General features: G+C 41.4%; 1 long non-coding RNA gene across 1 annotated transcript; it reads left to right on the forward strand.

Annotated features, from left to right (window-relative positions):
- Positions 1-276: 276 nt before the first annotated feature.
- LOC125437548 lies at positions 277-24,311 on the forward strand. The gene is made up of 3 exons (XR_007245235.1): positions 277-289; positions 2,385-2,387; positions 24,136-24,311. It is a non-coding gene; the product is annotated as an uncharacterized LOC125437548 (long non-coding RNA).
- Positions 24,312-25,648: the final 1,337 nt, after the last annotated feature.

Genomic DNA, 25,648 nt, shown 5'->3' on the forward strand with positions numbered 1-25,648 from the left:
CACAAAGACAGGCAATGGCAAACCACCTCCCAAGGATTCTTGCTTTGGAACCTCTATGGGGTCACCATAAGTCAGCTGTGACTTTACAGCACACACACACCTGGGAGAGGCTAAACTGTTCGGTGCTTCTTCAGGCAAATTAATTTGCTGTGCTGCACCTTTAGGACATTTACTGCACTATACAATCTATTGTGTATGTGTAAAGTACCGTCAAGTCACAACCCCAGCAAGAGGCTTTCAAGGCAAATGAGAAGCAAATGAGTTAGTTTGCCACCGCTTGCCCTGCAGTGTCTTCCTTGGTGGTCTCCCTGCCAAGACATTTTTTAAATTTTCATTTTCAGCTGAGAATGTTTTTTTGTGCCCCCAAAGCAGGACATATAGATACGGCACCTGTGTGTGTTTTACACAATCTTACTGTTTTAATTTTAATTTATTTATTGTTATTAACTGCTGCTGTGTTTTAATGGGTTAAGTTTTATGCTGTATTAATTTGCTGTTGGAAACAGCCATGTTGTGAGCCGCCTCGAGCCCTTCGGGGATGAGGCGGCCTATAAATTAAAAAATAAATAAATAAATAATCAACAACTCTTAAATGATAGAATAAATTATGTTGACTTCTATGAACTGTTCATGAATAATTACACTTTTACATTATGTTGTCGATTGCTTTAAATATTCTCTTGACCACTCTGCACACCTAAAAACCTGATCTAAAGAGAAAGTTTTTTTCAGTCCAGTCTTTTCCTGGGCATTTATTTGAAAAAATACAACCTAGCCTACCTGACCTACCTCACAGGCTTGTTGTTGTACAGAAAAAAATAGAGAAGGGGAAAACAATGCTACAAGTTCCTTGGGGTTTCCATTGCAGAGAAAACCGGGCAATAAATACTTAAACAATTAAATAAAACAAGGTAGAACAAGTGAGAGCAGTTTCCCCAGGGTGAAAAGCACCCCCATTGGGCTACTTTTGTTCTGCCATGGGTAGGAATAGAGATTTATTCTTTCAAAAAACAAAATGAGATTTGCTACTTTCTCCTAAACGTTTTCCCCAAGCCCAGTAGCCAAGGAGCTTCAGTGATATTTACTCAGAAATAAGTCCCGTTGGGTTTAATGGACCGTTAGTCCCATATAAATGTGCTGACAGCCCATAGCTCAAGGGCTTTTAAGAAGCAAGAGCACTGTAGTTTACACATTTGCCTGCATCTCTAATGTATATATGCTGCATATGATCAAGCAATTGAGCATTTTGCATTAAGTGTTTAGAACATATTCTGTAAAATAACTCAAGTGAATTGTTTAGTGGCATTTGTAAGCCCATGGAGTAGCTGCATCCTTTATACAAACTAAGTAGGTTGGGCTCATTTATCCTTCAGCTCTGTCCTGGGGAACAAGGGATTGAATCCAGACTAAACTGACAGTTCCTGCAAATTTCTCCTTCCTGCTGCAGCGCCCCCCCCCCCCCACATGTCATCCCCATCCCTGAGGAGCAGCATTTTGCATGGACGAAGACAGGCAAGTTCTAGTCTGCCATTGGTAAATTTAGTCTGGATCCAGTCCTTGGTCCTTCTAAGCTCCCTTGATCCTTCTAGTGTTGCCCTACCCTTCATACCCCGTGTAACGAAAAGCCACTTATATATAAGTTCTACTTTCTGCGCTGCCACCAATAATATTTTTCCTTATATAGCCCACTCAATACTGATTTTCCACAAGGTCACCACCCTGACTGGGGAACACAGACACACAGACAAAAATACTAATGACTGGAAAGGCTTCTGCAAAGCGCAACAAAACTCGAAACGCTATTCGCTGGCTTTCACAAAGGCTTTTCAGGTAAACTGGAGAGGGCTTAACGCTTTGTTGGGTTTCCAGAATCCGCTTGTCTTAAAGATGTTGCTTCAGACCATATGCACACCGACACAATGCAGGTGTCTCTTTAAGGGAAGATTTTAGCTTTGAACAATTAAATTCCCCTTCACGACGAGACACTATTCCTCACTGCTCTCCACACCCACTGATCACACCTCCAAGCATTACACAGTCCAAGCCCAGGAGATTCTGGCATGCTTTGGCCTCCCTCTCTCCCACTAGTCCTGACATGTAAGCCTTCACTGCCTCTGGACTGGCTTCTCCCAGAGACTGGTGATTCTGGTGATACACCCAGGGGCAAGGCAGACCAGATAGGTCTGGACAGTTTCACCTGCCAAGTCTCCTGAAGGGCACTTCACCCTGCACTCCAGTCAGGGGCCTCCTCTCTCTCAGTCAAGCATACAATCGCTTTAGACAGGGGACTGGACTTCTGTCAGCCCAACTCTGCTGAGACAGAATCCTTTTTCTTCCAGAGCTGACAGACTTCTGCCATGCCAGACTCTGCTCTGCTCTCTCAGGAAGTACCTAGGCAAACTGGCCGAGGGGGACCAAAAACCTGAGATTTGGCCCCCCCCCCCCCATGCGGCCCGGTGTATGTTTGGCCACCTCCCCACCATGACCAAACAATTATTTTTTTTGTACCAGCTCACAAAATCACCTCCCACTCCCATCAAAACAGCCATGGCTCTCTACCCACCAACTCTTTTTCCTAATTTCCTAATCCCTACTTGACCCTATGAGGTAGGTTGTTAGCCTGAAAACAATTCCAAGCTAGTGCAAAAGTGGGTATTTCGCTCATGGAAATCTCTCTAAATCACCCCCAACAAAACATTTGCAAACAAATGTCAGCATCATCTCTCACAAAAACACCTCCAGTGGAATCACTTTCATTGAATTACCCAAGCAGGGAGCTCAATTCTTCTTTTAAATCTACCTTAAAGGGAGGAAATCTAGGGGTCCCCAGTTAAAATTGAAAGTGATGCTTTCAGGAGTGGATTCTCCACCCTGAAACAGCATCGCACTTTTGAGGGTTGGAGATTCAGATGAAACAAATAGCAGATTTGGCTGGAATCTGGACAAATTTGGGCACATTCAGACAAAGTGTCTGATTATGTCCCTGCAAAGTACCAAATCTTGATACAAAGTATTTGGAGTTTTTGGGGGGTATTTTAGTGTTTTTTCAGCCTGCAGGGGCGCATTTTTAAAGCTAAGCACCCATGATTCCAGGGCATCATCCAGAGACTGCCCTGATGATACTGAGTTTGGCAATGTTTGGTTCAGGGGCAGCAAGTTATGGACCCCAAATGGAATGCCCCCATCCCACATTTTCAATGGAAGCTAACAGAGGAGATGGGGGCTACCCATTTGAGGGACCATAACTTTAGTTTCGAACATAACACCAAACTTGGGTGGCATCATAGAATAGTTACCAGATGATAACCTGAAATTTTGGTGTCATAACTTTAAAAAATATCCCCTTCAAGGCACCCAAAATTTGCCCAAGATTCTTTGTTTTGCAGTGACTTTGCTCCATTGTAGCTAATGAGGAATTTCTGAGGCAGGCTGCACATTTTTTTGAATAGAGGTGCCAGACTTTCAAGGTGACTCCAGGCCCTTTGAGCGTAGCATCAATCTTGGTGAGCTTTGCTTCTGGGTGGGGGGGAATTGAAGTTCTGAGAGAATCAGCCCACAGGCTTTCATGTGTGTGCAGGGCAGGGGAAACAAAATAAGCCTTTTACGGGGGCCGCAAAATTGAACCCCCAGAAGCAAAGGTCTCCAAACCTGGATGCTATTACCAGGAGGAGGCCTTCCCTGAGCCACCCTGGTCTGGTGCCTCTATCTTCCAAAATGTGCAGCCTGCCTACACACTCAGAAATCCCCCCTTGGCTACAATGGAGCAAAGCCACAGCTAAACAAAGAACCTTGGGCCAATTTCTTGGGGTGCCCGGACAGGATGTATTTTTAAAGCTAGTGACACCAAAATTTCCAGGTATCATCCTGAAATAAATATTCTTAGGATGCCACCCAAATTTGGTGAGGATTATGTTCAGGAAACCAAAGTTATGGTCCCTCAAATGGGTAGACCCCCCATCTCCTGTTAGCTTCCATTGAAAACAATGGGATGGGGCACCCCATTTGAGTCCACTGCACCTAAACCAAACATCACCAAATTTGGAATGGCTATCCTCAAGGACAGTATATCCTGGATGATACCCCTGAAATTTTACTAGTGCCGATAATATAAAATGCGCCCCCCTGCAGGCGGGCGATGAAACTTGCTTAAAATTTAAAACACACAAAGCGACCTGAAATGTTGGCCCCCGTGACCAAATGGGGGCCGGGGCTATAAGTGCCCCCTGTCCTAGGCAGGAGCATGCACTGGCTCTCTCTGAGACTCCGATCAGCACACAACTCTCCTCTCAGTGCTCTAAGCCCACTGGCTCCCCCTAGCTCTTGCCAAACGTTACTGGACCTTTTCAGCCAATCAGGTCGGTTCTCTCCTTGTGGAGCCTTTTTTTTCTTTTTTTCTCTGGCTGTTGTTATAAGGCCTTCTCCCTTTGGCCTGCTGTACACCTGTGCCCTTCAGGGTGGGAGCAGAGTTCATACATATGTCCCTTTCCCTATAATGATATGGACTACTTTTGAGGCTATAAGCCTCGCTATAAGCTTAATGTGTGTAAATAAAACTTACACACGTGCAATCCAAAAAAACTAAGTACCGCTTTCAAAAAAAAATTTCACATTTTCTTCAAATGCATTCAGTTTTTTTTTTCTTAAAGTTCACTTTTCTTACTATAAAATTATTCTTACCATGTTAAACTTACTACATGAATTCCTAATAAGTATCAATAACATTTCAGTAACCCACATACTGTATATTCTTCAACAAGCATATTATTTTAAACTCAGCACTTTATTTTACACAAGGATACCTTGCTTACCTTTTCCTTCCAGATGTTAAAGTTTGCCACCTTCTTTTCCTTCAGATGCTCCTACTGGTGGGTGCTGCCTCTAAGGACAGGGTAAATTTTCCCTTTATCCCTCCAGTAAGGCTTCCTCTTGGTGGTTATCCAAATCCCTAGCTGGACATTCATGCTCACTCACGGCAAGTGTTAAAGTTGCCCTTTGAGTGCGGTGGTGACTTTGGGATGGTGACACACCCACATTAGGCAAGCGTAAAATTTCTTTCTAAACTTAACAATTCCCTTTCTGCCAAATCAAAAGCTTGAGGTTTTACACCTCTGGCTTTCTTTTACTCACTTTGGCCCTCTTTTGTGGTAAGGCTTTGTCATTTTATCATCATAAAGCATCGTTCTTACAGTGCCCTCTACCAGAACATCACACGACTTATCAATAATGACATATCAGACCCTTTCATTTTATACCAGATTGACCTCCCCGGTCCCCCTCAAATTTCCTCTCTTTGAGTCTGGTATTCAAAACTTCAGGCTCGGTCTTCTGCTGGCAGCTGTAATGTTACTTTCTACAACAGTCCTCATCGCTGGCTGCTGAAGCCTTGTTGAGGTCTTGGCGGCTGCTGCTGCTTTCAGTTCATTTTGATGTTTCTGCCAGACCTGCACTGTTCCTCAAGCATAAAGTCCTGCACAACAATGTCCCGGTTCTTGTTGGATACTGGATCCGCCTTTCCCAGGAACTGGAACCTCCTGTCACAAGAAAGTTGGTTAGGTGACATTGGCAGTCTTCTTCCTTTTCCCTCACAGGAATCGCCTTTGGCGAATCCTCGGGTAATACCGCCCGCAGGAACGTTGTTCAGCTTTGCTGGGCACGCTAGAGGGCGCGGCTATAAATCAGCCTCTTTTCTCACAGGAACCGCTCTCTGCTTGACTTCCTGGGTACTGCTCAAGCAGGAACGCCGCTCAGCTGCACCGCTGGGCACGCTAGAGTATGCTAAGCAACCGGGCCTTTTTCCTCACAGGAACCGCCTCGCTGATCTTCCTGGTACTGCTCAAGCAGGGAACGCTGCTCAGCTGCACTGCTGGCATCGCCGGGGAGGGCTGCTGGGCAACCGACTTCAGCTTCCACCTCTGGAACTGCTCTGGCACTGGAACTGGAACCACCACCTGATAGCTTCTTTGGGGTCAGCAAGCTCAGCTGTCTCCTTCCGCTCTTTCAGTGAACTCATCCTGCCTCTGGTCTCTTTGGCACCAGTCAGTATGAACACCATCCATCTGGGCAACTCTGGAACTGCTGCAGACTCCTCAGCCTGGTTCATGTGTCAGGCTGCTAAGGAGTTTTCTTGCTCTCCTGGACTCTCTTAACGCTGGCAAGGCACACCTTGCAGGGCTGGCTTGTCACTTCCAACTGCATCTTCTGGGTGCCATTCTGAGGGTTTCCCATAAGCATTTGGGAAAAGCATTTCTCTCCACCATTCATGCTGGTACTCTGGCAACCCTGGAAACTGTTTCCATTTTCTCATCTGCTGAGGGAAATTCCACAACAAAGTGGGGGGGATGGGTGCTCTGCTCTGAGCTTCATTTCCCTCATCACTCTCAAATCAAACATGTCCTTTCCTTCATGGCTCATGTTTGCCTCCACGATTTCCGCCGCCATTTTAAACTCTCTTTCTTTTTCTGGCCCTTTCAGCCCTCCGTGAGTTTAACCATTTTAATTTCTACCTTCAAGCATTTCTATATTTCAGCCATCACTCTTAGCCTCTAATTTTGCTTTTTTCAACTCCAGAAGCCATCTTAGCTTTCTCAACTTCAGCATCTATACTGGCCAGCCTCCAGTTTCATGCTCTCCCAATCCCGAAAGGGATCTTCTTTAGGTGTTTCAATATCACCTGTCTCTGGGGGGCTTTTCCCTCACCAGCTGCCTCTTTTGTGTTCTTAGGTTTTGCCATTTGTGAGGAGAAAATTTCACAGTTTTACCTCACAAATCAGAAAACAAAGTGGGTCTTCTTCTGCATGTTTCGGGAACTGGATTCTAGATGTTATAATGTGATCCCACCTCTTCACTCAATGTAATCGGTAAAGCCTACTTATATATAAGTTCTACTTTTCATGCTGCCACCAATAATATTTTTCCTTATATAGCCCGTACTCAATACTGGACTTTTCCACAAGGTCACCACCCTGACTGTGGGGAACACATTACACAGACAAAAAAAATACTCAATGACTGAAAGGTTTTAAAAGGTGAAACAAAACTGAAACGCTTATTTGCTGGCTATATTTTCACAAAAGGCTTCCTTTCAGGTAAACTGGAGAGGTTTAACGCTTGTTGGTTTCCTTATAATCCGCTTGTCTTTAAGATGTTACTTCAGATTCATATGCACACCGACACACAAAAGCTAGGTGTCTCTTTAAGGGAAGATTTTTTAGCTTTTGAACAATTAAATTTCTTTACGCATGCTAGAACACTATTCCTCACTGCTCCAATACTCCACTGATCACACCCAAGCACACAGTCCAAGCCCAGGAGATTCTGGCACGCTTTGGCCTCCCTCTCTCCCACTAGTCCTAATAATATGTATTTCACTGCTCCTCTGGACTGGCTTCTCCCAGACTGGTGATTCTGGTGATACACCTAGGGGCAAGGCAGACTTGTGGGGATAGGTCTGGACAGTTTTTAAATCAGCTTTCAAGCTCCTGAAGGGGCACTTCAATCTGCACCTTCCAGTCAGGGCTCTCCTCTCTGTCAAGCATACACGCTTAGACAGGGACTGGACTTCTGTCAGCCAACTCTGCTGAGACAGAATCCTTTTCTTCCAGAGCTGACAGACTCCTCTCTGCCAGACTCTGCTCTGCTCTCTCTCTGAGACTCCGATCAGCACACAACTCTCCTCTCAGTGCTCTAAGCCCACTGGCTCCCCCTAGCTCTTGCCAAACGTTACTGGACCTTTTTCAGCCAATCAGGTCGGTTCTCTCCTTGTGGAGCCTTTTTTTCTTTTTCTGGCTGTTGCTAAGGCCTTCTCCCTTTGGCCTGCTGTACGCCAGCCCTTCAGGGTGGGGCAAGTTCGTTACACCCCTCTTTACTGAAATATGGATTTTACATGATTTTCCTGCAATATGTACTGGCAAATACCAACTGCCATATACTTGTGTGTGTGTGGCAGAATATCCAGATATTAATACAGGCAAAAATGTGCAAAAAGGTCTGATAGCAAAATGAGATCATTAAAAGGGTTAATGCAGTCAGCTGAGACTGGAAGCCCCATGGACATGCTTCTTGATTACCACACCCCGCCAAGATTGCTGTATTACAAGGGACCTAGGATACACCTCATCACAAGGCTTTACATTTCCTCTGCCTTTGAGAACCATTTCCTTAACAATCATTCCCTTCCTGATCCACTCAAAGCCTCAGCCAAATTTGAATACCTGGGCAGAGATTCCAAGGAGTACCTCTGTATAAGTCATTCAAGACTAACACTGATACAATCAAGAAACAATTGGCTCTACTGTCCCGACATTTAGAAGACAATAGATGAGCTATTGATTAGCTCAGCCCAGCAATCCCAGCATGGGAAACCCAGAAAATCCAGGAATAGAAACTTACTAGCTCCCACCCATACCTATGCTAAGGAGTATAAAAGTACAGCACACCCCAAGTTTTTGCTGGCTCTACTCTAGCACTAGCTGGCTAGCTAGCCAGTTTCCTAGTGAGCTTCCTCGCTGGCCTGCTCCAGCTCATTTTGCATTGGCCTGAACCTTTCTTCATCAAGTTGGTTGTGAGACACCTTATAGTCATCCTTCGCTTGATTCTGCTGGCATAGGAATTCTTCTCAAGACTTCTTCAGCTGGAACTTAGGTAACATATAGTCCCATTGCTCCCTTTCCCCTCTATCATCCAAACCTATTTCTCCACCATTTCTATATCTCAGGAACTGCGTGTATGCTTCTCTACGTCTCACTGTATGAATGTTTGCTACCTAAAACTTATAAAAAATATTTAAAATTCAATTTGGTCTCCTCTTTGTATTCTCTGTGGAACGTGCTTCAAAAAAGCCAATTGTCCTGGTGCATAGCTGTCTAAAAGCTCCCACCTAGCCTGCCTCCTCGTGACTGCCAAGCTGAGTTATTCCCCCCCATTGCTACTCTTAAAAGTATATTCTAACTGTTAAGCTAGGGTAACACTAGGGCTCTACTCCTTCGATCCATTGGCCCATTCTCAGTTCAAAGTGTGTCCCCTTCCTCGGTAGATTTTGTGCCTTCCAAGAGGTGGAAGCCTTATTTGTTTGTAACCTAGAAGTTTGTAACTTGATACACATAATCTGATTAGTAGATTATTATTATTAGAATTATTATAAAAGTTTAAAGTTTATTATTAGATTATTAGAAAAGTGTAAAAAGCAGACGATTATGCCTCTTTCCCTCAAAAAGGAGGATTCAAAGTAAACCCTAGAAAGGTTAGCTCCATTCCATATCGCCCAGAAATTTGGTACAAACTTAACTCAAGATATCCTTGTTAGTTGTCAGAAGGGAAGGCTGATGCTTTGATTTTCTGTGCCATTCACTTCTTTCCCCCTCTCCTTCCTGATGAAAATGGAATAAAGAGAAATCCCTCTGAAACTAAGTGGAATATCAAACCAGCACACAGTTCACCCAAGCTGCCCTTTCATGTTGAATGAGCCTCATCAGCCATTACACAAATGTCTTGTCTTGTCTCCCTTGCACTGAACAAAAAGGAAGCTTTGGGAATGAAAAGGGCAGCAGGCACAGATTAGCACCTGGGGCTATGGATGACTTTCGTGCTGAGCCAAAGAAGCCAGCACAGAGGAATTAATTCATTCTTGATATGGCTGCTGAGCCTTGTCCTCTGCTACAAAATGCATGGGCAGGCACCATCACCACTGGACCCCAAGCCAAAAAAAATAACAGATATGTTCCCAAAACACATAGTTCTCCCCTCCCCCCACCACCTGTTTTAGGAACATAGGAAGTCCCAAGACTGTAACTCTGGATACTGAAGGAAAGGAGAAGTGTTGGTGATAGAACTCCTGTTTTCTTCTACCATAGGTAATAGGGCTGCCAATCATCATTATTTCAGCCTTACTCCTAGAATAGTTTATTGACTCTGGTATATAACCTTGCATATTTTGTTCTTGGTGGTGGAAGATGCCATCCAGTTGCAGTCAACTTATACTGATGCCAAAAGGTAAGAGATGTTCAGAGGTGGTTTGCCATTGCCTGCCCCTGAGAAGCAACCCTGGACTTCCTTGGTGGTCTCCCATCCCAGTAGAATCATAAAATCATAGACTCATAGAGTTGAAAGGGATCATAATGGCCATCTAGTCCAACCCCTGCTCCATTCTTACAAAATCTATCTATGAAACAACTTTATTTATTTATTTATTTATTTATTTATTTATTTATTTATTTATTTATTTATTTATTTATTTATTTATTTATTTGAAACATGTTAATGCTGCTTTTCACAAGGTTAAAAAGAGAGAAGATGGCCAGAGGCTAAAGATTCTCTTCTATTATTTGTGCCTTCTTTTGAATCCTCTGGTCTATCCCTACTTTCTCTATGAATCAGGCAGTCTCTTCTGCTGATGAATATTGATGTTCCCTTCTTAAACCAAGAGATTACACTTGAGGCCTACCCTACATGTGATTTTCAAATAGTTTGCCATTTTAACAGTACTGCTGTTCCATCTTATTATACGCCTCAAAAGCTGTAACCTGCTCAGACTTTGTTATGATTTCCAGGATTCTTTTCATCAGTCCCACAGACTATGTTACCAGTCTTTCATTACGTAACTGTAAACCATCCATTACATTTCTCAACATTCCATGCAGTCACTGGGACCTCCCCATCAATTTTAATAAAGAAAGGGAACTGAAGGCTTCTTGGCTATCTTCTGTTCCTATATTGGATCAATTCAGTAGAATACCTTGCACCATTGCAGGCAGGATCCTGTCTGCTGTAAAACCAACCACCTGTTTCCTTGATTTATGCCCATCCTGGGTGGTTATAGCCAACAGGGAGGAGGCACATGCTCCTCTGGAAAACATTATTAATCAGTTCCTGAGTCTACCCAGGAAAGTTGAAAGAGGCTGTAGTGAAGAAATCATCTTTGGACCCTTCAGATCTAGCCAGTACCCAGTCTTTCATTTCTGCCAGTCTTTCATTTCTGCCAGTCTGCCCAGTATCCAGTCTTTTCATTTTCTGGGCAAGGTACTGGAGAGAGCAGTGCCAGCTCCACCCCTTTCCTGGAGGACAATATCAACCCTCAATCCCATTTCAAGTCCACATCTTTCCAGCCTGGCCATGGGATGGAGACTGTGCCGTCACCTTCCCAGATGATCTCTGTAGACAGCCAGATTAGGGGAGGTTGGTGCTGGTGCTGTTACTCGATCTCTCAGCAGCATTTGACATGGTCAATCACAACCTTTTGACCCACCACCTCAGCAACATTGGGTTATGTGGGACAGTCTTTCAATGGCTGATCTCATTTCTCCAAGATTGGGGGCAAGGGGATATCGCTAGGGGAGAGGGTCTTGACACCAGGCCTTTAGTATGTGGAGACTTTGTAAACCACCTTGAATATCTATAGAAAGGTGGGATATAAATACTTCAAATAAATAAATAAATATCACAGTAACCATTGTTTTAGAACAAAGGAAAAAACAATTATATACGTCCACATTAAACCAAAGTGCTGTTTCTCACAAATCAATGAAAAATGTTCTAGTAAAAAACAGGACTGTCTTTCAACCACCCTGTTTTATTTGCTTTGAATTTTGTGGGTTTTCCTAGGGATTTGCACTCACACCAAACCTGGATTCAGAAATTATATTTGGAATTAGGATTCTTCAGATTTGGCATTTAGAAAATCCAAAAATTCTGAGTATCTGGACCTCCATTAAAATCAAGAGGAATAGTAATTTTCCCTTTAAAACACACACAAAAAGGTTTCTAAAAGATTCCCAACAATCCTGTGATCCTTGTGCCAAGTGTAGATGTGGCAAGAGCACACAGCAACAGCCACTACGGCCAGGCAGCTGTGCCAGGCAATCTGGGCATGAAACCCGGAAAAGTACCAATTCCATCAGGCCACAGTGAAGCTGAAGCACCAGCCTCTCCTGACACACACGCCCCCCCCCCCCTCCATTTAGACTATATATATAGCCATTCAAGGCCATCATTCTCAGTTTCTCCATAATAATTAATAGCGGGGCTGGAAAGTGCCATCAAATAGCAGCTGACTTATGGCAACCCTGTAGGGTTTTCAAGGTGAGAGAGGAACAGAGATGGTTTGGCGCTGCCCGCATCTCTGTAGCACATCTGGACTTATCTCATGGTTTCCCATCCACATATTAGCCAGAGTTGACTCCACATAGCTTCCAAGGCCTTAGGTTAATTAAGAGTACATAATTACTGTTATTACATGGAACTACTCTAACTTCTATAAACAAAAATTAACAGATTTCCTTCTTGTTGATGTTCACATTTCACTTAATACTTTCTGTTTCTTGACAAGAAGTCAAATTTCCATTTGCATTACTCAATAAAAGGGCTTGTTTTCCATTTGCCATTAAAGATTGTCCAAAATTCATGACCTCCCTTATACTGAAGTCATATTATTATGTATATGTACACTTATACTCACCATTCAAGAGTACTGCCTCAATTCTCTGTACATTTAAGATTTGCAAAAAAAAGTCTCTGTACTAAATATATGCCAACTTCTATCAATCAGTAAATTAGCTCATCTATATGCTGTTTTGCATACTGTTAATTGAGTAATGAAAAACCTAGGATTCCTTTCTCTTTTGCAGAGTAGTAAATAATAAATCGGCACCTCTTGATTATCAATTAACACTTTAGGCATTTTCAAGCAATTTTCATTAGGTGATCACTAAAATAGATGCTTTGGAATACCATTAGAGCATCCCAGTTAGACACATAAGAGTTGAAACAATTTCAAATGTATTCTGTAATCTCATTCAATTATGACATTTTCATTAAATACTGATCCCAGCAACAGTGAAAATGTTTCTACTCCTTCCTTCAAACCATGAATTTTAAATTATGAGCCTGGCTCTTAATTTCAAGAACTTTACCTTTATCTTCAGAGAGTTGTATTTGTTATTGGGTAACTACAAATACTGTTATGTAGTTTTTCAGTTGCTTAATGATCTTTCTATTGAATGCTGTGCTTCTTACATTAAATCTACTACTACTTCCATCTGTGAACAAACTCTTCGCATTAATAGCTTAAACTATTCATTTTATTTTGTGTATATAGACTTAAACACATTTTAATTCATCCAAGACCATGTTTTTCTAATGTTCTGGCTGAAGGGTTCAAAATATTTTCAATTAGCAGATACATTTGGACTCAATTTGTTCAAGAATTGACAGTTCAAACTGTGACATTATCCTAATGATTACCTCAGCTGACATAGTAATATCTCCTTCTGCGAGAGTTTTAAGAATGCCTTGTGTTCATGATCTAACAAAATCACTAGCTTATCAATAAGATCTTTTTCTGGCTGTTGCTAAGGCCTTCTCCCTTTGGCCTGCTGTACGCCAGCCCTTCAGGGTGGGGCAAGTTCGTTACACCCCTCTTTACTGAAATATGGATTTTACATGATTTTCCTGCAATATGTACTGGCAAATACCAACTGCCATATACTTGTGTGTGTGTGGCAGAATATCCAGATATTAATCCCCAGGCAAAAAAAAAAAAAATGTGCAAAAAGGTCTGATAGCAAAATGAGATCATTAAAAGGGTTAATGCAGTCAGCTGAGACTGGAAGCCCCATGGACATGCTTCTTGATTACCACACCCCGCCAAGATTGCTGTATTACAAGGGACCTAGGATACACCTCATCACAAGGCTTTACATTTCCTCTGCCTTTGAGAACCATTTCCTTAACAATCATTCCCTTCCTGATCCACTCAAAGCCTCAGCCAAATTTGAATACCTGGGCAGAGATTCCAAGGAGTACCTCTGTATAAGTCATTCAAGACTAACACTGATACAATCAAGAAACAATTGGCTCTACTGTCCCGACATTTAGAAGACAATAGATGAGCTATTGATTAGCTCAGCCCAGCAATCCCAGCATGGGAAACCCAGAAAATCCAGGAATAGAAACTTACTAGCTCCCACCCATACCTATGCTAAGGAGTATAAAAGTACAGCACACCCCAAGTTTTTGCTGGCTCTACTCTAGCACTAGCTGGCTAGCTAGCCAGCTCCTAGTGAGCTCGCTGGCTCGTTCCAGCTCATTTTACTGGCCTGAACCTTTCTTGGTCAAGTTGGTTGTGAGACACGATATCATCCTTCGCTTGGATTCCCAAGCTGGCATAGGAATTCTTCAAGACTTCTTCAGCTGAACTTAGGTAACATATAGTCCCATTGCTCCCCTTTCCACTCTATCATCCAAACCTATTTCTCCACCATTTCTATATCTCAGGAACTGCGTGTATGCTTCTCTACGTCTCACTGTATGAATGTTTGCGCCAAAAACTTATAAAAATATTTAAATTCAATTTGGTCTCCTTGTATTCTCTGTGGAACGTTTCAAAAGCCAATTCTGGTATAGCTGTCTAAAAGCTCCCACCTAGCCTGCCTCTCGCACTGCCAAGCTGAGTTATTCCCCATTGCTACTTTAAAAGTATATTCTAACTGTTAAGCTAGGTAACACTAGGCTCTACCCTTCGATCCATTGGCCCATTCTCAGTTCAAAGTGTGCCCCTTCCTGGCAGATTTGTGCCTTCCAAGAGGTGGAAGCCTTATTTGTTTGTAACCTAGAAGTTTGTAACTTGATACACATAATCTGATTAGTAGATTATTATTATTAGAATTATTATAAAAGTTTAAAGTTTATTATTAGATTATTAGAAAAGTGTAAAAAGCAGACGATTATGCCTCTTTCCCTCAAAAAGGAGGATTCAAAGTAAACCCTAGAAAGGTTAGCTCCATTCCATATCGCCCAGAAATTTGGTACAAACTTAACTCAAGATATCCTTGTTAGTTGTCAGAAGGGAAGGCTGATGCTTTGATTTTCTGTGCCATTCACTTCTTTCCCCCTCTCCTTCCTGATGAAAATGGAATAAAGAGAAATCCCTCTGAAACTAAGTGGAATATCAAACCAGCACACAGTTCACCCAAGCTGCCCTTTCATGTTGAATGAGCCTCATCAGCCATTACACAAATGTCTTGTCTTGTCTCCCTTGCACTGAACAAAAAGGAAGCTTTGGGAATGAAAAGGGCAGCAGGCACAGATTAGCACCTGGGGCTATGGATGACTTTCGTGCTGAGCCAAAGAAGCCAGCACAGAGGAATTAATTCATTCTTGATATGGCTGCTGAGCCTTGTCCTCTGCTACAAAATGCATGGGCAGGCACCATCACCACTGGACCCCAAGCCAAAAAAAATAACAGATATGTTCCCAAAACACATAGTTCTCCCCTCCCCCCACCACCTGTTTTAGGAACATAGGAAGTCCCAAGACTGTAACTCTGGATACTGAAGGAAAGGAGAAGTGTTGGTGATAGAACTCCTGTTTTCTTCTACCATAGGTAATAGGGCTGCCAATCATCATTATTTCAGCCTTACTCCTAGAATAGTTTATTGACTCTGGTATATAACCTTGCATATTTTGTTCTTGGTGGTGGAAGATGCCATCCAGTTGCAGTCAACTTATACTGATGCCAAAAGGTAAGAGATGTTCAGAGGTGGTTTGCCATTGCCTGCCTCTGAGAAGCAACCCTGGACTTCCTTGGTGGTCTCCCATCCCAGTAGAATCATAAAATCATAGACTCATAGAGTTGAAAGGGATCATAATGGCCATCTAGTCCAACCCCTGCTCCATTCTTACAAAATCTATCTATGAAACAACTTTATTTATTTATTTATTTATTTATTTATTTATTTATTTATTTATTTATTTATTTATTTATTTATTTATTTATTTGAAACATGTTAATGCTGCTTTTCACAAGGTTAAAAAGAGAGAAGATGGCCAGAGGCTAAAGATTCTCTTCTATTATTTGTGCCTTCTTTTGAATCCTCTGGTCTATCCCTACTTTCTCTATGAATCAGGCAGTCTCTTCTGCTGATGAATATTGATGTTCCCTTCTTAAACCAAGAGATTACACTTGAGGCCTACCCTACATGTGATTTTCAAATAGTTTGCCATTTTAACAGTACTGCTGTTCCATCTTATAATACCAAAAAGCTGTAACCTGCTCAGACTTTGTTATGATTTCCAGGATTCTTTTCATCAGTCCCACAGACTATGTTACCAGTCTTTCATTACGTAACTGTAAACCATCCATTACATTTCTCAACATTCCATGCAGTCACTGGGACCTCCCCATCAATTTTAATAAAGAAAGGGAACTGAAGGCTTCTTGGCTATCTTCTGTTCCTATATTGGATCAATTCAGTAGAATACCTTGCACCATTGCAGGCAGGATCCTGTCTGCTGTAAAACCAACCACCTGTTTCCTTGATTTATGCCCATCCTGGGTGGTTATAGCCAACAGGGAGGAGGCACATGCTCCTCTGGAAAACATTATTAATCAGTTCCTGAGTCTACCCAGGAAAGTTGAAAGAGGCTGTAGTGAAGAAATCATCTTTGGACCCTTCAGATCTAGCCAGTACCCAGTCTTTCATTTCTGCCAGTCTTTCATTTCTGCCAGTCTGCCCAGTATCCAGTCTTTCATTTCTGGGCAAGGTACTTGAGAGAGCAGTGAAGCAGCTCCACCCTTTCCTGGAGGACACATCAACCCTCAATCCATTTCAGTCCATCTTCCAGCCTGGCCATGGGATGGAGACTGTGCCGGTCACCTTCCCAGATGATCTCTGTAGACAGCCAGATTAGGGGAGGTTGGTGCTGGTGCTGTTACTCGATCTCTCAGCAGCATTTGACATGGTCAATCACAACCTTTTGACCCACCACCTCAGCAACATTGGGTTATGTGGGACAGTCTTTCAATGGCTGATCTCATTTCTCCAAGATTGGGGGCAAGGGGATATCGCTAGGGGAGAGGGTCTTGACACCAGGCCTTTAGTATGTGGAGACTTTGTAAACCACCTTGAATATCTATAGAAAGGTGGGATATAAATACTTCAAATAAATAAATAAATATCACAGTAACCATTGTTTTAGAACAAAGGAAAAAACAATTATATACGTCCACATTAAACCAAAGTGCTGTTTCTCACAAATCAATGAAAAATGTTCTAGTAAAAAACAGGACTGTCTTTCAACCACCCTGTTTTATTTGCTTTGAATTTTGTGGGTTTTCCTAGGGATTTGCACTCACACCAAACCTGGATTCAGAAATTATATTTGGAATTAGGATTCTTCAGATTTGGCATTTAGAAAATCCAAAAATTCTGAGTATCTGGACCTCCATTAAAATCAAGAGGAATAGTAATTTTCCCTTTAAAACACACACAAAAAGGTTTCTAAAAGATTCCCAACAATCCTGTGATCCTTGTGCCAAGTGTAGATGTGGCAAGAGCACACAGCAACAGCCACTACGGCCAGGCAGCTGTGCCAGGCAATCTGGGCATGAAACCCGGAAAAGTACCAATTCCATCAGGCCACAGTGAAGCTGAAACACCAGCCTCTCCTGACACACCATACCTCCATTTTAGACTATATATATAGCCATTCAAGGCCATCATTCTCAGTTTCTCCATAATAATTAATAGCGGGGCTGGAAAGTGCCATCAAATAGCAGCTGACTTATGGCAACCCTGTAGGGTTTTCAAGGTGAGAGAGGAACAGAGAGATGGTTTGAAACTGTTCAAGATCATCTCTGTAGCACATCTGGACTTATCTCATGGTTTCCCATCCACATATTAGCCAGAGTTGACTCCACATAGCTTCCAAGGCCTTAGGTTAATTAAGAGTACATAATTACTCTTATTACATGGAACTACTCTAACTTCTATAAACAAAAATTAACAGATTTCCTTCTTGTTGATGTTCACATTTCACTTAATACTTTCTGTTTCTTGACAAGAAGTCAAATTTCCATTTGCATTACTCAATAAAAGGGCTTGTTTTCCATTTGCCATTAAAGATTGTCCAAAATTCATGACCTCCCTTATACTGAAGTCATATTATTATGTATATATGTACACTTATACTCACCATTCAAGAGTACTGCCTCAATTCTCTGTACATTTAAGATTTGCAAAAAAAAGTCTCTGTACTAAATATATGCCAACTTCTATCAATCAGTAAATTAGCTCATCTATATGCTGTTTTGCATACTGTTAATTGAGTAATGAAAAACCTAGGATTCCTTTCTCTTTTGCAGAGTAGTAAATAATAAATCGGCACCTCTTGATTATCAATTAACACTTTTGGAGGCATTTTTCAAGTAATTTTTTCATTAGGTGATCACTAAAATAGATGCTTTGGAATACCATTAGAGCATCCCAGTTAGACACATAAGAGTTGAAACAATTTCAAATGTATTCTGTAATCTCATTCAATTATGACATTTTCATTAAATACTGATCCCAGCAACAGTGAAAATGTTTCTACTCCTTCCTTCAAACCATGAATTTTAAATTATGAGCCTGGCTCTTAATTTCAAGAACTTTACCTTTATCTTCAGAGAGTTGTATTTGTTATTGGGTAACTACAAATACTGTTAATAGCCAGTTTTTCAGTTGCTCTGATCTTTCTATTAGTCCTTTTGTGCTTCTTACATTAAATCTACTACTTCCATCTGTAGACAAACTCTTCACGTGTAAACTTAAACTATTCATTTATTTTGTATATAGACTTAAACATTTTAATTCATCCAAGACCATGTTTTTCTAATGTTCACAATGAAGGGTTCAAATATTTTCAATTAGCAGATACATTTGGACTCAATTTGTTCAAGAATTGACAGTTCAAACTGTGACATTATCCTAATGATTACCTCAGCTGACATAGTAATATCTCCTTCTGCGAGAGTTTTAAGAATGCCTTGTGTTCATGATCTAACAAAATCACTAGCTTATCAATAAGAGAGAATCCAGCCTTCAAGTTTTGGAGGGGCGGGGGGGAGTTGTGGTTCAGTGGCAGAGTATCTACTTGGCTTGCAGAAGGTTTCAGGTTCAATGCTTGGCATCACCAGCTAAAAAACACTGGGTGAACGATCTCATCCAAAGACCCTAGAGAGTGGCTGCCAGTTTGGGTAGACAATACGAACCTTGATAGACCAGTAGTCCGATTCAGTGTAAGGCAGTTTCATAAATCGTAAGAGTACACCACCACACACATTTAATTAGGCTCTTTCTACAGGTCTGTGCAGAAAAAATGATATTTTTCAACTTTGGGAATATTCCACACACACACACACACTCAAATCAGTATTTTCAATACTCTGTTATCTAATACTGGTATGGTATTCCTATCCAGGGTTTTTTTTTTGGGGGGGGGGGGCATTCCCAAATATTTCAAATGCGTTATTCCCGATGGGAAAATTTTCAAGGTAATGGGAAGGGGGTGTTTTCAAAGCCACAGGTACTGAAATTTCAGTGGTACTGCTGGTTTCTGTCCTTTAAATAACCCTCAAATGTCAAGTACATTGGACTACTGGGTTTAGTTCTATGGGCTCCTGAACAGAGTGCCTCCAGCTATCTCTGATTATTTTTTACGGAGAAAGGAAAAATAAAAACCTTCAAGCTGCTTCCAGGGCACAGGCCAAGCATGTCTGCAAGTAGCAACCACTAGTCAAAGGCCTCCCATGGAAGAAACAGCAACAAGCCCAACAGAACCACTGCAGAACCCATTAATCCCAGCAGAACCAATGTGCCAAGCCAAACAGAACCAAAATCAAACCAGGTAATCTTTGAGGTAGAAACTCAAGGGAGGGGGAGAGAACTTTTGCAAACCTAGAAGAATGAATGGCAATATTCAGATGCCCAGCAGAACCCAAGGCTACTGTGGCAGTGCAAGCCCAACAGAAGTAATGTGAAAAACCAGATAATTTCTGCAGTAGACTCTGAAGGGGGTGCATTTTTGCAAGCCCAATGGGACAAAATCACAATGTACAGAATTCCCGACAGAAGCCAGTGGCACTGCAGCAATGCAAGCTCAGCAGATCAACAGCAAAACATATCCAGGTGTATTGGTGGGGAATTTTAGAAACACTGTGCAATGCTGTAAAAACAATAAAAGGCACACAAAGCAATTCTGGCAAAGAAGAAGAAACATACTCTCTTGAAACTGACAAATACATTTGAAATTAACACAAGCAGCTGGCAAGCTCATAGAACCCCCACCCCCACCCCCCACACACAGAGAGAACCAAAAGGGAAAAAGAAAGAGGACTCCCAATACTCCCGGAGCATTCTATGTCCAAAACTGTCCAGCATGTGGCAGATGAAGTTACAATTCTACTTGGATCTTTGGGTGGAAAAAGATATAGACAAGCAAATGGGTTTCCTAATTGAGTTGTAAACTATTGCCTGAAGATTAAAGATGAAAGGTTGAATGGGCACAACCTTATTTCTCAACTAACTTCAGACAATGTTAGTCATATGTTGGGGGACTTCACTATTGTGAAGGCTAAAAGCAGTTTGCCCACTTCTGCAATCCTGCTCCTCACAGCTGCTAGTTAGAAAGATTTGTTTGTTTGTTTGTTTGTTTGTTTTAAAAGAAAGATTCAGTTATGGATTTAAGTCTTACCTGGTTCAGCCATGAAGACTAATCCATGGACTCTGTCATGTATTTATAAACACAGCAACTTGGCTTTGCAGGTGACCTCTCAAACCCATGGAAGATGGAGGTTTCTATTTCATGTGAAGCATGATAAAATTCCTCCTCCTGACTAGTTTACATCTCAATCATATTCTCCACCAAATTCTTATTATTATGTGTGTGTATGTGTGTGTACATATTGTTCACATTTTACACTGTTATATAAAATAACTAACTCCATGCAATCATGCATGCCATTATGGTTTCATGCCAAGAAAGGTTAGTGTAAATGCAGAAATACGCATAAGAGGTCAGAAGCCATCTTTGTGATGATGAACCATGACAGCTGGAAAGACAGGCAGCCATGATCATGGGAATGGATGTCAGGTTGCCACATATGCTGGCTTGGAGCCCTCAGGGGATTTCTGCAAATGGAACTAATTTCTTCCTGATGAGACTTATCCCATCCCTTCCTTCTGCAGCCTGAAATACCTCCCAAATGCTGTTTGCAATGGGAGGAGAAGAACTAGCAAATATCTCCACTCCTTCCATCCACAGAAACCCTTCATGGGATCCAGCCACAAATTGGTTTACCCCAATATTTATCAAATATGATTGTACAAGGGAGACCTACAAGGACTAATGAGATGAATTTCCCTCTCCCCTACTGTTCTTTCCCCACCTTCTGTGAAAGCCCCCATAGCCTCTCACCTGTTTCTGCTGCCTCTCCTTCCCAAACCACCTTCTATCTTCTCTCCATCTTCAGTTTTTTGCCCTAACCTATCCTAAGGTTTTCAACCTCCAGGTGGACCCTGGAGATCTCCCACTAAGTGACTGAAGCACTATAGCTGATTTGGCATGGGCCAAAAACAGCAGTGTGAAAATGGTGTGAAAATGGTGTAAAAGGGTTTAAAATGGTTAAAAGGGTTTATACTGTTTTCACACCATTTTCACACCGCTGTTTTTGGCCCATGCGGAATCAGCCTATATTACATTTTCCATTTTTTTTCAAAGGTGAGAATTATCTTCCACCTTGAAAGCCACAAGTAAGGCAATCCTGATACCACACAATCGGTCAAAGTAGATGGGTTCAGAACTTATGTTTTCCTTTTAAACTGCTTTGTCAGGATTTATTAGGAGCACATTTTTTTAAAAAAAAAATTGTATCTGCTCTATCAGCAAACTGAGTGCTCATCTTTTCCACTGACAACATGTATTCGGCTTCGATGTTCTTAAAAGACCCCAGAAATTACTGTTTCTTTCTTTCATTGTTGGCTCTTTTCCTGTCTGATGATTTTGAGTCAACATAAGAGGAGATTTACTGATGCACTGATGAACAGGAACTCATAGAGAATCTGATATTCACTTTCTGTGTCCCACTCTCTTAGTGATAGTTGCAGGTGACAGCAGCTATGAGTGGTATATTTCCTTCTCTTGCAAACAGTGACCATGTAAGCAGCTCTGGCTTCAAATGCTGCACGAGACAGCTGGGAATGATTTTCTTATAGGTGTCAATTGAAAGAAATCCAACAGCTATCCAAAAGAAGGAAAACAAACAGGAGGTAATACAGGTATGATACATTGACAAGAATCTTTGGAATAATTTCCTGGTTGAACAGTTAAGTGGTCAGAAATTTGGCCAAGAATACAGGTCAAGAGATTAACTGCCCTAGTACTCATTCTGGAAATTTATCTGTTGCTTTGAACATATTTGTATATAAGATTTTATGATAATTGTTATTTCTACTTCTGAAAAATATGTTCAGCAGGTATGTGGTGGGACAAAAATAGACCAACTGAAATAATCTTTCATACTTATTAAATCGGGTGCTCGATTCTATGCTGTAAAAAAAATTGGCCTGGATTAGGGACCCAATGTAGACATTCAAGGCGACTGCTAGAGGCAAACCCAGAAGATGATCACCATTTACTCTTTGCCTTTAAATAAAAGACAGAAGATGACTACACCAATCCAATCTATTTTCATATTACAGAAGTGCATCGTGTGTATGGCTCTTCGTGCCTTTTCTGTCCTGAGAATGTTATAGCACTGTTGAATCCATATAGATCAATACAGCCTAACTTGTTTTAATTTAGAAAACAAGATTTCTGATAGACCTAAAACTTATCCTATCAGAATTATCAATATGTTTTTATCAATATAATGTGCTGGTTCACATATTCATCACATTTTCAATGCAAGTTTTATTGACTAAGTTGATAGTTTACCTGTAAAACTAGTGAAGGGATGGAATGGAGGCAATTGTCCTTGTAAATGACCCTAATTTATCTTATTAAATACCTCACTTATCCCTGGATACTCCACAAGGCATGCTCAAAGAAACTATCATTCTTTCTCTATGCTTCCAGCCAGGTATTTCAGCATTTGTATTACAGTCTTAACAAAAAATGGAATGATAATTATCCACAATTTATTATCTTGTCCATAGGTCATATTGAAAGGAAGAGAATTATACTCTACAACAGAGGTTTTATAATTTATAACCTCAGAAATTTTATAATGTGATTAGAAGAGAAATAGTGGACAAAATACCAGACTATAGCAGACAAAATCCTGATTTTTTACCTGATCTTACCTTCATATTCATCCAGTTTATGGCATGTTTTAAGATACATTTTGAAGAGACCTAATAAACATGGCTGGCACTATACATCAACAGAGAGTTTGTTCTGGGCTAAATCCCAATTCTTTACAACACCCAGGGATTCTGTGGTAGGAGTTCTTCACCAGACAAACCGAAGAGGAAGGTTCCCTGAAGTTGGGAAGTCTGGCACTCACTAGTTTGTGATATAGTTTTCAACAGGAAAGTGATTTGATGAGGTAACTGATATCACCTTTTAGGAGGAACCTCTTGTTTGTGGTAGATGTGCACTGGACCAACTTTCTCAGATTCCATTTTGAACTGAACTCCATCTTAGAGAGCATAAACAGCTGGCTCCAAGTGTCTGTTCTTACAGTGTCTTGTACAATTAGCATTAATTCTCAAAAATTATTTTCTGCCCTCTCTCATAGGAACAATCAGTGGCACAACTCCTTAGTTCCTGGAGTTCAGCAGGTACCTCTTTGAAATCCAAAGTTCTGCCACACTATTCTGGGACACCCATATTCAGTTACAGAGTATGGAAGACTAATCAACATCCAACCCCAAAAGTTACTGTAACTTATCCAAACAGGAAAATTGACATCATTTGGAAATAATGTAGGAATGTTCTTCTTCTAAACATCTTCTGTATGATCTCTTGCTACTTCAGTTACTTGAAGAACAAGACCATAAAGAGTGGGGGGCAAAAGGGGGAAGAAAAGAGTATAATTACCAGATATATACCTGACAGGGAATCTGTTGCCAGACTAACCTATGGTGGACCAAGGGAACCTGTTTTTAATACAGTGGCATCTCTATCACCTCAGCCACCTCTACCATTTTGGGATGCCCAGCAGAAGTGCCAAAATAGGGGAGCCTGCTGAGCTTTGGCTCAGTGTGCCTACAAGGAAAAAGAGCCTTGTTTGGACTTGTCTCCCTCCCACGCAACTTGCATAATGTTCTCTCTTACCCTTCCTGACAGGATTAAGTCTACACAAAAGATCTTGTGTGGAGAGAGTTCCCATCTCCAGCCTTGGACCATATGCACCAGAGAAGACAAAGGATGTACTAATGTGGTTACCTGCCTTGTATTGTACTAACTAATGTTTCTTCCTCTGACTAACACTTTTAACAACCACCTTACTTTCCATTGTTATTGTTTCACAGCTGTAATCTCTTCAGCTAACTTCCCTGGGCACCTCAGGCTGATGTCTCAACCCATTAGACTGATGACCCACCATTACGATTAATGTCTGTCTCTTGTCCTTCCCAGGAATGGCAGGAAATCCCTTTGTCTAGGGAGATTTAAAATCACTCTGCATAACCTTAAGGGTCCACTTTTCCCTATAAGAAGCCCTTGCTCCCAATAGATGATGTTCAGTGTCTCTGGACAACTCTCAGTCTGTGATACTGTTCCACAGAGCTGTTTCTTCCAGAACTAAGCACGGGTCACAGTTCTGTTCATCGGATCATTCCACTCCAAGATCAGGTTACTATGACTTTTATTGCCCCTTTCTATTCCTTATCTATTCCAGACCTATCCTCTCACAACTGTCTATATCCTGAGACTGTGTTTGTGTTCTGTTGTTTTTATTGTGTGCTTGTGTACCCCCATTTTTATCCCTTAATAAAAATTGTTAAACTTTTATCCACTCTCCTGTGTGTTTCTATATGAAAACTGATAAGCTCGTATAAACAAGCAATTAAGATTCCATGTTACCTGGCCTTTTGAAAAGCCAAGCTAATTTCCAGCTAACTTCCCCACACTAAAAGGGAGAGACTTCCCACTAATTTAGCTTCCCACTAAATTAGCTCCAGCTAATTTCCCCACATTAAAAGGGAGAGACTTCCCACCACTTCAGGTAACAAATCAACCAACCAAAATAGTTTGCTGATATTGCCACTGAACAGGATCATCCTGACTGCCATTTCTGTGTACAGTGTTTCTATTTTCTGCTAATCATTGCACTGGCTCAGGTTTACGGAAATCTTGACATTTTAGTATCACTATCAAATTTTCACTACTCTTTGCCATAAATGTTCGTAAATGTGGAAAATGTTTCTGGTTTTCCCCCATTTTAATATTCAGTTGGCATTATTCTCACCAGCAGGCTGCTGTGGTTTTCTGGACTGAGTGGCCATGATCTGGCACTTTTTTGCTTTCAATGGTTTGCCCGCATCTGTGGCTGGCATTGCCAGAGGCATGTCAAGGTATGATGTGTAATGGCATAATGTGGAGAGAAACAGTTCTCATCAACTTAGTAAATCTCAGTTTGGGCTGTACAACATCAGATTCAAATTGTGTTTCACATGACTGAATACGCCTCCATGCAAAACAAGGTTTCTACCCTAGCTTTCTCTTTGATGCAGTAGATTCCTACGCATAACATAGGGAGCATTATACCACTTCCTACTGCCTGAATCTCGAGATACTGTCCAAAGACATGTTTACTTTCTCAGTGAGAACTAGACCTTTTGTGCGATGCCCTTCAGGAGAAATTGCTGTCTTTACTGAAAAAATTGGCTGTGAT

Source organism: Sphaerodactylus townsendi, linkage group LG08 (assembly GCF_021028975.2).
Source record: "Sphaerodactylus townsendi isolate TG3544 linkage group LG08, MPM_Stown_v2.3, whole genome shotgun sequence".
Taxonomy (NCBI): domain Eukaryota; kingdom Metazoa; phylum Chordata; class Lepidosauria; order Squamata; family Sphaerodactylidae; genus Sphaerodactylus; species Sphaerodactylus townsendi.